This window comes from Triticum aestivum, chromosome 3B, assembly GCF_018294505.1.
Source record: "Triticum aestivum cultivar Chinese Spring chromosome 3B, IWGSC CS RefSeq v2.1, whole genome shotgun sequence".
Lineage (NCBI taxonomy): Eukaryota > Viridiplantae > Streptophyta > Magnoliopsida > Poales > Poaceae > Triticum > Triticum aestivum.
The window spans coordinates 25132107-25143778 of record NC_057801.1 but is presented as its reverse complement, the minus strand read 5'-3'; positions in this window follow the sequence as shown (position 1 = coordinate 25143778).

Here is an 11672-nt window from a genome sequence, read left to right as displayed (position 1 = left end):
TCTCATATATTCTACAAACAATCTCTATAAATTTTCATCGTGCTTGGGCCTTCTTAGATATGGATTTTCTGTGAAATTAAAAGCATGCAACAAACTGTAACTGCCATTGGGCACTAGACTAATAAGTTAGTCCAAAAATATATAAATTGTTGCCAAAAGTATGCGGAAGTAGTAGGATAATGGCATGAAACAATAAAAAAATATAGATACGGCGGAGACATATCAAGGATTACCCAATCACTCTTACGAGAGAGCAAGCAAGCACCCAAACATTAATTTGACCCGTAGAAATATGAAAAAAAAAATCCATGGAAAAATGATCAAGGACAAATCCTTGCATATAGCTCTCACATTCTAGAACTTCCTAATACTTACACCTAAGGTAGCATTCATACATGCCAAAAAATTTGCTTATTTACGCCTACAACATACTATCTACAAACCTCTAAGATATTTGTTAGATGATATGGTTTTGATCTATGTTAATATATACTATAACAATAAAATGGAAAAAAATATTAATTTCTTTTTAAAGGAATATTTTTCTCTCTCTGCATATACACCGTAACAAGCACACAAACCACAAAGTCAATTATTATAAAAACATAACTGGAAAAATGCCTATGGCTAACATGTGGTACACTATTATTCATTTTGTCTATCAAAAAATATTATGTGTTTGCATAATACTTTAGTACAGAGACATATGATCTTTTTTTCTATAGCTCTAGGGGACCGAGTTGCTTGGCGTACTTTTATTGGGCACTTTACCAAGACGAAATAGTCATGTGATTTCTATTGCAAAATACTTTTTCAGTTTAATCGGAGTGTATTTTCAACACTAAACATTATAATTTCATAATTAACAAAATAGTATCTTAATATTCATATTGAATATTAATTATGTGCTTAATTTGGTAACATGTAACAAGAAAATATATTGGTTTAAACAATGAGTTATAAAAAATAATGAAGTTTGACATAAGTATTAGTAATGTTTAATTTGAATATTATTAGGGCCCACAAGGTGGGCTCGGTGTATATTGGTATGCATTTGTAGCATTGATTGTTGTTTTGATGGTGTATGTCTAACAAATAGACTTGTGGATACCGATGAGAAGCCATGAGAGAGAATATGAAGAGTTGGGGTGAGTGGAAATGAAGAATCCCATTTTCGATGTAAGATAGAGGTAAAAAGGTTAAATGAAATGAATTGGTTTTTCCCCAGAAATTTTCATCTTTTAATACATTCTTATTGGGAACCAATATATGTAAGTACAACACGATCCAGTGTCTTAATCAACTTTGATGCAAGGTTGTCAAAATTATGATTTTGTTTGATCCACTACATGGAAAATGTTGTATGTCAGGCAACGCGGTTTGCCGAGTGTTTTTCCATGGGTACTCGGCAAACAAGGCCTTTGTCAAGTGTTTTCATAAAATGCTTAGCAAAAGAAGGTACTCAGCAAACAAAAAATTTGTCGAGTGTTGCACTCACAAACAAAAACACTCGACAAAGAAGCACCTTTGTCGAATATTTTTATAACACTCAACAAACAATTTAAAAGCAATAAAATGTATGTGCCCATTTGGGTTTTCAAGGCAAAACTTCATCTATTGGCCTTGAAACTTTTTACACACTCAATATAGATCATAGCATGATCCATGTCAAACTTTTGCATTTTGGGGGTTTGTTTGCTATATTTAAGCCATTAAATGCATTTCTATGCATTTAGTGAATTAATAAAAAATAAATTGTAAGTGCATGAAAAACTTAGAAAAATTGTGTTGAAAAATCAAATATGTGTTTTGAGTCCATGTTTAGGCCTTATCCAATAAAAAGAAAGGAATTTCAAACATAAGGCGCCAAGACACAGTCTGGAACATGGAGTTTGTTGGTTTTTTAATTTTAGAAAATGAAAAAAAAAACTGAAAAAGAATGAAACTTGGCATGGTACCCTCACATGGCACCTATAGGCTGTGGTACAAATTTGAGAAAGTGTCGCAAAAGTTGTGAGATACACCGCTTAGAAACTGGAACATCTCCGAGGAAAAATCATGGTTTCGAGAGGGAACGGGCTAGGTTTGAAGGCGATGTGGCCACCACAATGAAACAAGGCGCGAAGCAAGTAATTAAAGACCAGGTCAAAGGGAGAGGAAGGGGTAATCGCCCCGTTTCAGCTCTCGCCACTGCATGCCATGCTAGGTAGTCTCAAGTCATTGAAAGCATACATGCCCCAGGTCTCTTATTGGTTGATTTTTTTAATCATGGCAAGAAACAATGAACGAGGTAGGAATTAATGCACCGCGCCTAAGCATTTTGGGATAATTTGTTTTCGTAATGTGCCTAATGCACCGGTACGGATGGATTACTAACTACCGTTGCTTCATCAGTTGACCTTAAGTTTCCTTGTTCTACACTCAAGTCACACTATCACATGATTCATGTCAAAGTTTGGCATTTTGGGGATTTGTTTAGTATTTAAGCCATTAAGTGTATTTCTAGGCATTTAATATGAAAATTAAATTTTGAACCACAAAATAGGTTTGAAATATCATATTTGTATTTTTCAGCGAGTGTTTAGGCCTTATCCAAGAAAAGGAAGGGAATTGCAAACATCAGGGTGCCAGGACTCGATCCCGGACATGGAGGTTACTGGTTTTCTAATTCAGAAAAATGCATTGAATTCTGAAAAACATGAAACTTGACATGGTGTTATTATAGGATCCCTAGAGGATGTGGTCAAAATTTATAAGGCTTCATAGAAGTTATGACATATACTACTGGAAAATCAAGCCATCCTCGAGAAACGGGCGTCGTTTGGTAAAGAAACGAGTCGGATTTGAAAACGAGATGTTTATTGCTTTATCGTTTGACCTTGAGTTCAAGGGTCTAATGATGAGATGAAAACTACAATGGGTAAGAGCATCGACAGCCGCGGACACCAGATCCGTGCCCTCAAACCCCCACGGACGTGCCCAAGCACGTCCGCAAGCAGTGACTAGGCAGCCCTCAAATTTCCTTATCTACATTCAAATACCTCATTTATCAAACCTTAAATCCATACAAAGCATGAAAAATAAAAACCTACGTACTACGTAGATCAACTAAACCTAGCCTACACTACTCGTCGTTGTCGTCGAAGATGTCCACGATCTCAGTGCCGGACTCCAGGTATATGGCCGGCAGCCACAACTCTGGCTCTTGTGGCTCCTCCTCCAGTTCCGCCTCTAGATCGTCAAAAAGCTCATCGATCTCTGTGTTCCGCTGGCGGAGGAAGCGGTGGTTGGCCTCCACCTCCGCCTCCGACTGAATGGAGGCGAGGATGGCCGCCTACTGCATCACCTGGGACAACTCGTACTCCATCGGCGCCTCAGGCATGCTGAAGCCCGAAGCAAGGGCGTCAGATCCACGTCAGCCTCCTCCGTTGTGTCCTCCTTCAGTTGTGCATCCTCCACGGCCACGTTGGCCTCCTCCTCCTTCTGCTCCTCCACCTCCGCCTCTGCGTCGCCCCTCCTCCGCATCGGCCCCCTCCTCCCCATCCTCCTTCCCTCCGACCAGTCCGGAGGCAAGTCGGCTGCGATCTGGGCTTCATGCGTAGCCAGGATCTCCTCGAGCTGCCGGAGGCGCCGCCCAACCGTCAGTAGCGTAGGTGATCACCCCTCTGTCGGGCCATGGCTCTCGGCGGATGGCGAGTGGAGAGGGAGGGAAGTGGATGTGGCTCGGGCTGGCAGCACGGAGAGGGAGGGAAGCGGATGTGGCTAGGGCTGGGGGTCGTCGTCCGACTTAAATAGCCGGAATTAGGCCCTCGAACGGCGATTCGAAGCGGCACCACGCGGCGTTCACCCCCCTGAAGAAGACGCCCGTCGGAATGTTGGGTTTCAGAGTGATTTTGCGTGGGACCCCAACATCACTCCAACATAGTGGACACGCCTAAGCGTGCCTAGGCCGCCATATTATCCGTCCCGAATATGGGCTAGATATGAGAGATGCCGGTCAGCCAGGGCATTTAAGGCCGGTTTGAGACACCCGGGTGGGTTGGCTTTTTTTTACCGGTCCGTCCGCCCCGGGCGTTTGAGAACAGTTTGAAGCATCCGGTCGCAGATGCTCTAAACTTGCTGGACTTCCCCATATGCATAATAGTGCTCCGATCATTGGTGACCAATCAATCAAGTTTATTGCAATGAACGTGCAAGGCAATAGGAGTGGTAGGGGAGTACCGTTTGCACGGCTTAGGCGCACTGTGCATCTGAGATTTGGCCACCATGGAGTTGGCAGCGTCTGCGTGACAGAAAACAACACTGCCTCAAAAAGCAAATTAACGTACCCTGTCACAGCGAGCGAGCTGGTGCGGTGCGTGGTCCTGGATCCCTAGGCTAGGCCGCCGCTGAACCCCTACTCCTTACACATCTGATCTTCTTAAGTGTCAAGCACACACACATACAGAGTCAGACACACTAGCTACTACCAGTACTGCTAGTGAGAGGTGCCCTTTGTCCTCACGCATGCACTAGTACTCAACCCAATGCAATGGGGAGATGAGGATCCATTAACTCAAGTTTGTCCAAAGGCCCCCGGCCAAACCCAGTGCAAGTTTGCCCAAAAGTCCTCATGGTGCCATTTCTGTGCATTTTCTTCCTAGCACCCTGCAAATGAGGTTGGTCCATCTCTTCTGACCTCCATATGTGTGCAGATAAATTCCAGGTTAGAGATTTTTTTGTGCATGTATGATATATGTTGATTGTGTTGTTGATAAAGGTGCTGATTTATGTTCGCTTAAAAGTTGCAAGTTCGTTAGGAAAAATATCATGTGACCATTAGCTGGGTTTCCCTAGGCAAATAATGGCTAAACATGTTTTATGTATAGAGCATGCACAATGCACTTGCCTAGATCATGCTCATAGAATGTTTTTTTTTTTGCCAACAATGGGCTAGCACTTGTGGTAATTGAAGTATTTGCGGGCCCTCTTTGGCGGGGGTTTTTCTCCGAGCTACCCAGATCGGGGCCGTCGGTGTCTTCTGGTACACTGGTCTAAACCGATGACTTCCCGTTAGCGCTTCTACAAGCTCTTGGATTTAAACAAGTTTGCTCTGTCAAGACGAAGGTCCAAAGGCGACAACAAGCTTTGCTCATGGCTTGTCGCCGTTGAATGTAGGCGGAAGAAGACTTAGGCACCCCCAAGAATTTGGATGTGTTTTTTCTTCTATATTGATGAGTTTATAAAGACATGTGATGCTTAATGTATGGCCTTGAGCCTTTATGCAAAATAAAAAAACAATTGGTTGGTGCTTGCAAAAGTGTTGGAGGTCCTTCGACTTTGCTTTGGCGATTGAGTGCAATTGAACGGTTTGACAACCTCCCCCTTTCGACACTTATATTATGCATAAGGGCCTTGCATTGTTCATGGTTGAAGCATATATAGATTTGCCAGCGCCCTGTCAGATCTACCTCTTCGGATCCACCAAGGCAGTTGGCAACCCATCAGATCCGCCCCCATTGTTGCCGACGTGCCTCACCATGTCGAAGCCAGCCACTATAGCTTGAGCAGTATAGATTTTTTTTTCCCTTTTGTTATGATTGGTGTGGGAATATCTAGATTTTGGGGATTACTGATGTGAAAAACTAATGTGATATGTTGCTGAAGCCATCCTATTTTGCACCCAAAAAAATACAAAATATAAACGGTAACGTTACCCAGCTAGCTGACGTTCGCTGGGAGAGGAGTGGCAAGCGAACGCCATTTGATGACACTTTCAGTTGTCAAGAAAAATCAAACCACGGCAGTTTTAAAGCAAGAAATGCATTCTCTGAACATTGGTGTTTTTGCTCTTGGAAACTGTATATGGGAGCGGGATGAGGGGAGGGTTGCGGGCGGCGTCGATATTGACCCCAGCTTGAAACTCCAAAAGTCAACCCTAATTAGCTATAGGCAGTATATATGGAGTTAGTGCTGCACTGCCGGCAACCCTAGTTAGCTTAGCTAGGCCGGCCTGTGCTGCACTGCATGAGATCGACCAATTGACTTTTTCCCGGCTGGCTGGCTGGCGGGCGGGCGGCGCTGGCAGCTGGCCGGCCGGCCGGCAATCCACGCAGAGACCGTACAAGCTGATAGCTGAGCTGAGCTCCCAAGGGACTGTTGCATTAACTCGTCGGTGCGTGCGACTGCGAGAGCAAATGCTTTCCAGTTCGGGCGCTACATCGCCGCTAGCCTTTGGCCGTCCTAGGCGCCTCTGCCCTCTCCTTCATTGGTCTCTCCTCTCGTGACTGTCCTCCGGACAGGGGCACCATGACCTGAAAACATGGGGAAAACGGGTTGCACCGAAATGTGCTGCCAATCTGCCATGGCATGGACTGCACGCACGCATGGCAAGAAAAACCAGTAACACTTTGAGATGATCCCCCACGCTCGTACACTGTGGTAGTATTTATTTTCGGTGTTCGATGGGACGCACGTGAAAAAGCAGTAACGAAATAGACGCAGCATGCAGTGTGTGGCTATCCTATCCCTTTTATTACTCGGATGTAAGGAGTATTTTTAGGAGTTCATTTGAAACAAAAAATTAAAGGATATTGCAGTGCACTCAAATGCTAGTACTCCCTCCATCAGGGTTCACCATACTTAACAAATATTTATATACCCCCTCATTCCTAAAATAAGTGTGTCAACCTTAATACAACTTTGTACTAAACATATTACAAAGTTTCAGTACAAAGTTGAGACACTTATTTTGAAACGGAAGAAGTAAGATCAAACTCGCACAGGAGGGAACATCATCAAGCAACATACCATCAACCTTATCACATATAGGTGGATTTCGTCACCGGTTTTCTCAAATACAAGAAAGGGAATGACGCTATCTTTGTTGTCATTGACAAACTCACAAAAGTCGATCACTTCTTACCAGTCAAGGAATCGATAACTATAGCTCAGTTGGTGGAGTTGTACACTTCCAGAGTGGTCTCCCTGCATGGTATTCCTCAGTTGATTTCCTCGGACAGTTGATACATCTTCACTTCCAAGTTTTGGGATTCCTTCCAGGAAGCTATGGGTACCAAGATCTGTTTCATCACTGCCTTTCACCCTCAAACAAGTGGCCAAGTCAAGAGGGTCAATCATATTCTTGAGGATATACCAAGGGCATGTGTGATCTCTTTCGGCGTGAAGTGGGAAGACTGCCTTCCATTTGCCGAGTTCTCCTACAACAACAGTTTCCAAGAAAGCTCGGGCAAAGCCCCATTCAAAATTCTATATGGCAGAAAGTGTCATACTCCCCTCAACTAGCCCGAAACCGGTGAGTGTCAACTTCTTGGAAATGACATGATTTATGAAGCTGAAGAGATGTGTCGTGCCATCCGTGAGAATCTCAAAGCAACGCAATCGCGCCAGAAGAGCAATTATGATAGCAAGCCCGTGACTTGGTGTTCGAGATTGGAGACTATGTTTATCTCCGTTTTCCTCCCATGAAAGGTACTCAACGATTTGGTACCAAAGGAAAGCTTTGCTCCAAGATATGTGGGTCCTTCTAAGATAGTTGGCAAAAGAGGTGATGTTGCCTACCAACTCGAGCTCCCTTCCAACTTCTCAAATGTGCATGATGTGTTTCACGTGTCACAACTCCGCAGGTGCTTCAAGACGCCCGAGCACACCATCAATTTCGAAGAGATTGATCTTCAAGAGGACTTATCCTACCGTGAGCATCCCGTTGCCATTCTTGAATAAACCAAGTGCAAAACTCGCAACAAGTCAGTGAAGTTTCTCAAAGTAAAGTGGTCGCATTAATCTGACCGAGAAGTTACTTGGGAACGCGAGGATCATCTCCATTCTGAATATCCCGATTTTTTCGTTCCTAGATCTCAAGGAGATCCTTTTGTAGTGGGGGTGGGATGTAACAACCAAGTGTGATGCATGAGATTTAACTTCCATATTAATAAAACTACGTTGCATGCTTTGATCATGTTGAGTGCCGTTGTCATATTTTGCTTCTTGCATCATGATCATCATTGATTACTTTCATGCCATGCCCTTTGCTGCTATGTCAAGTTCATGTAGCATGTCATAAACTTGCTCTAAAGTTGTCATGATTATAACAGGTCAACAGAAAGTTGCATCTTGGTGAGCTCCATATTGACTAAAACATGCATTATTTGAATTTGCGCCAATGTAGTAAATGAACCTTGCTACTGTAGGTGCACATCAATTTCTTGCATATTTGAATTTGTTTGCTTGTTGTAATAGCCATGTAAACACTGCATACCAATGTTATTGTTCAGCCTATACTCTGTTTATTTTCACTAAGTCATAATCTGTAACATCATCTTTGCATTTTGTAGCCTCCATTCCAATTAATCCATGATGCTAATGAACTTGAACCTTCTGAATGAAATTTTGTGCTTCCAGCATACTACAACCACATATCATGAATGAGCATTTTAGGTTCCTGTAGGTTGCCATTTTGATGCTTGTAAGTCATATTTTTTTGCTCACCATTTGAGTTATATGCATCTGTTCGTCATGATCTTTTTATGTTTCTCAACCAAAATATTCCATTCTTTCCGGTGGCATACTTGGATTACCAAGAATTTGCCCATATCTATCTTTTCTTCACCGATTCCTTCCCGATATCATTTCTTCCATTCCGAGAGAACCGTAACTCCGTTTACTAAGATCTTTATATGTTTTTGCATCATTCTCTTGCGTGTACATTTATGCCATGGTTGTTTGTTTATTGGATGCTTGTTCTTTTCTTGTGGGTAGTACCGAGAGACGAGTCTGAGTTTGAGGATCCTGTTGAGAACGTTTATGAGGAGTAGAGTTTCGATCCCACCGAGGACATTTCAAGCAAGATGACCATTACCCTGGATATCACTACTATCTTTGCTTGCTAGTTGTCTCGTGGCTATCGATATGTCTCGCTACCTACCACTTGTCTGTCAGCCTCCCAATATGCCATGATCAGCCTCTAACCCCCACCTTCCTAGAAAATCGTTGTTTGGCTAGGTTACCGCTTGCTCAATCCCTCTTATAGCGTTGCTAGTTGTAGGTGCAGTGCAGGTTGTTCCATGTTGGGACATGGATATCACGGGATATCACAATATCTCTTATTTAATTAATGCATCTATATACTTGGTTGTGTGTGGAAGGCTCGGCCTTTTGCCTTGTGTTTTGTTCCACTCATGACGCCTTAGTTTCCGTCATACTGATGTTTTGTTCCTTGAATTGTGTTCCTTACACGGTTGGGGTTTATGGACCCCCTTGACATTTCAATTTGAATAAAACTCTTCCAGCAAGACCCAAGTTTGGTTTTAAATTTTCCTAATAACAACTTAAATGCATAGGGAGTAATTGACCCACGAATTCTTAATCAAGAACCCGGGCCAATGCTCCTCATGAGTGTTGGTCCAAACTAGGCGATGTTTGGCGCCCCCTGGGCAACCAGGGTCTCAGCCAACCCGACGTCCTGCCCATCCGGTGTGCCCTGAGAATGAGATATGTGCGACTCCTATCACGATTATCAGTACATCGGGAGGTCTTACTGGTTTTGTTTCACCATTGTCGAAATGTCTGCACATGGATTCCTAGGAAACTTCGGGCTATCTCGAGGTTGAGGTTTTTCCAAAGCTGATTGTGAAAGTTTGTGATGGACTAAGTTGGGACACCCCTGCAGGGTTAAATCTTTTACAAAGTCGTGCCCGCGGTTATGTGGCGACTTGGAAATTTATAATATCCGATTGTAGAGAACTTGACACTAAATTCAATTAAAATACACCAACCACGTGAGTAATCGTGATCATCTCTTTTCGGCGAAGTTCGGGAAGAGAACACGGTGGGGTTATTTATGAACCGTAAGTAGTATTCAGGATCACTTCTTGATCATAATAATTTGCGACCGAATATGCGTAGAACACTCATCTTATTCTTGTACTCGTAAGTTAGACAGATATTAAAATGCGTAGTCCTGCTGTAACCTCGCCACTTAACCATACATCACTAATTACGCTCTGTAGTTTTAATACCTTGGGTAATGAGATTGCTAAGTCCCCATGGCTCACAGATTACTACAACCACAGCTGCAGGTACTTCTGAGACAGACACAGATGAAGGTACCGAACTCCAGTGGGAGTATGACGAGGAGCGTGCTCGGATGTACGTGTCGTTTCTGTACGATCAGTAGTGGCTCCTAGTCGGCCGATCGGGGCGATAACATGGTGGATTTGCTCTTTTCGTTTGATTTCATCCGTACTCGGCCCTGCTCTTATTTGGATGATTGTATGAATGTTGAACTATTTATGCTATAGCATGTGGCGAGTGTAAGCCTTTATCTGATACTTTCATCTATTCGGTACATGGTATGTTGTAATATGATCCACCTTGCTAAGCATTCCAAATGTGCTTCTGCCCCAATCACGAATTCATCACATGATCGAGATAGAGGCGCATCTTGGGATTTAGCAATGTCATTGCTACCCTATCCGCTTCCCTCTACATGGTTAAGAAGGTGAAATTTTCTAAAGGATTGATAACCCCTAGCGCCTCTTTCTCTGAGTCAAGAAGAGCATACATGTCCAAGGAACTTAGACCATCTACAGCGAGGCACCCCAAAACGGAGTCAAACGCCCACGCGGATGGCTTGGTCACTGACCGATCACGAAAATTCAACCTAGACGGGCGCCTTAAACAAGCCTCAAGCGCCTAGGCTGACCGGCACCCCTCATATCCAGCTCAAATATGGAGTGGATATGGGGCGCCCGGGCACGTCCGCCACGTCGAACTAACGATGGGGTCCCACACGGAATCGCCCGGAACCTGGCGATCCAATGGACGTCTCCTATGGTGGGGAGGTGTAAACGTCATGTGGCGCCGCTCTGGCTCGCCGCCCGAGGCCAAATTCAGCTATTTAAGCCCTAGCCCATCCACCTCCCCCCTTTTCGTGCCGCCAACCCGAGCCCATCCACCTGCTCTCTCCCTATCCGCCGCGCTTCACATGCTCTCCGGCTTCGCCATGGTCTGACAGAAGATAACCACGTACAAAATGCTCAGGCCAGAGCGCCGGTACCAGATCGAGAAGGAGATCCGAGCGAAGCGCGCCGTGCGCGCCGCCTGCATCATTGTCGGGCTGCCTCCGGGCTCGTCGGAGCTAGAGGGGGATGAAGAGTAGCAAGCGTAGGAGGAGGAGGAGGGAGAGGAGCAGCAGCCGGCTCTGGTGGAGGTGGTTGATCCGTAGAAGGACGATGCAGAGCAGACGGAGTAGGAGCTGGCACCAACTCATGGTTTCAACATGGAGGACGTGGAGGTGGAGTTCACCGTCGCCCAAGTGGACGAGATGGTGGAGCAGCAGGCCATCCTGGAATCCATCCAGGATTAGACCTATGTGGATGTGGAGGCCGATGCGGAGGAGCTGGAGTTGCCATTGCCGCTCATGTATCCAGAGCCGCGCACGGAGATAGTGGACATCTCCGACGAGGACTAGGGTAGTTGATCTACGTAGTACGTGGATTTTTTTTTCTTTTCTTGCTTTTGTATGGATTTAAGATTTTTAGTAGGAGATATCCGGATGTATGAACAAATTAATGACTGACCGGACCGGGCGCGTCGGCGGGCATTTGTGGGCCCGGATTTACCTAGTCCGGTTGTAGATGCTCTTACAGTGGCGGGGCTATATGTGTTCCTGC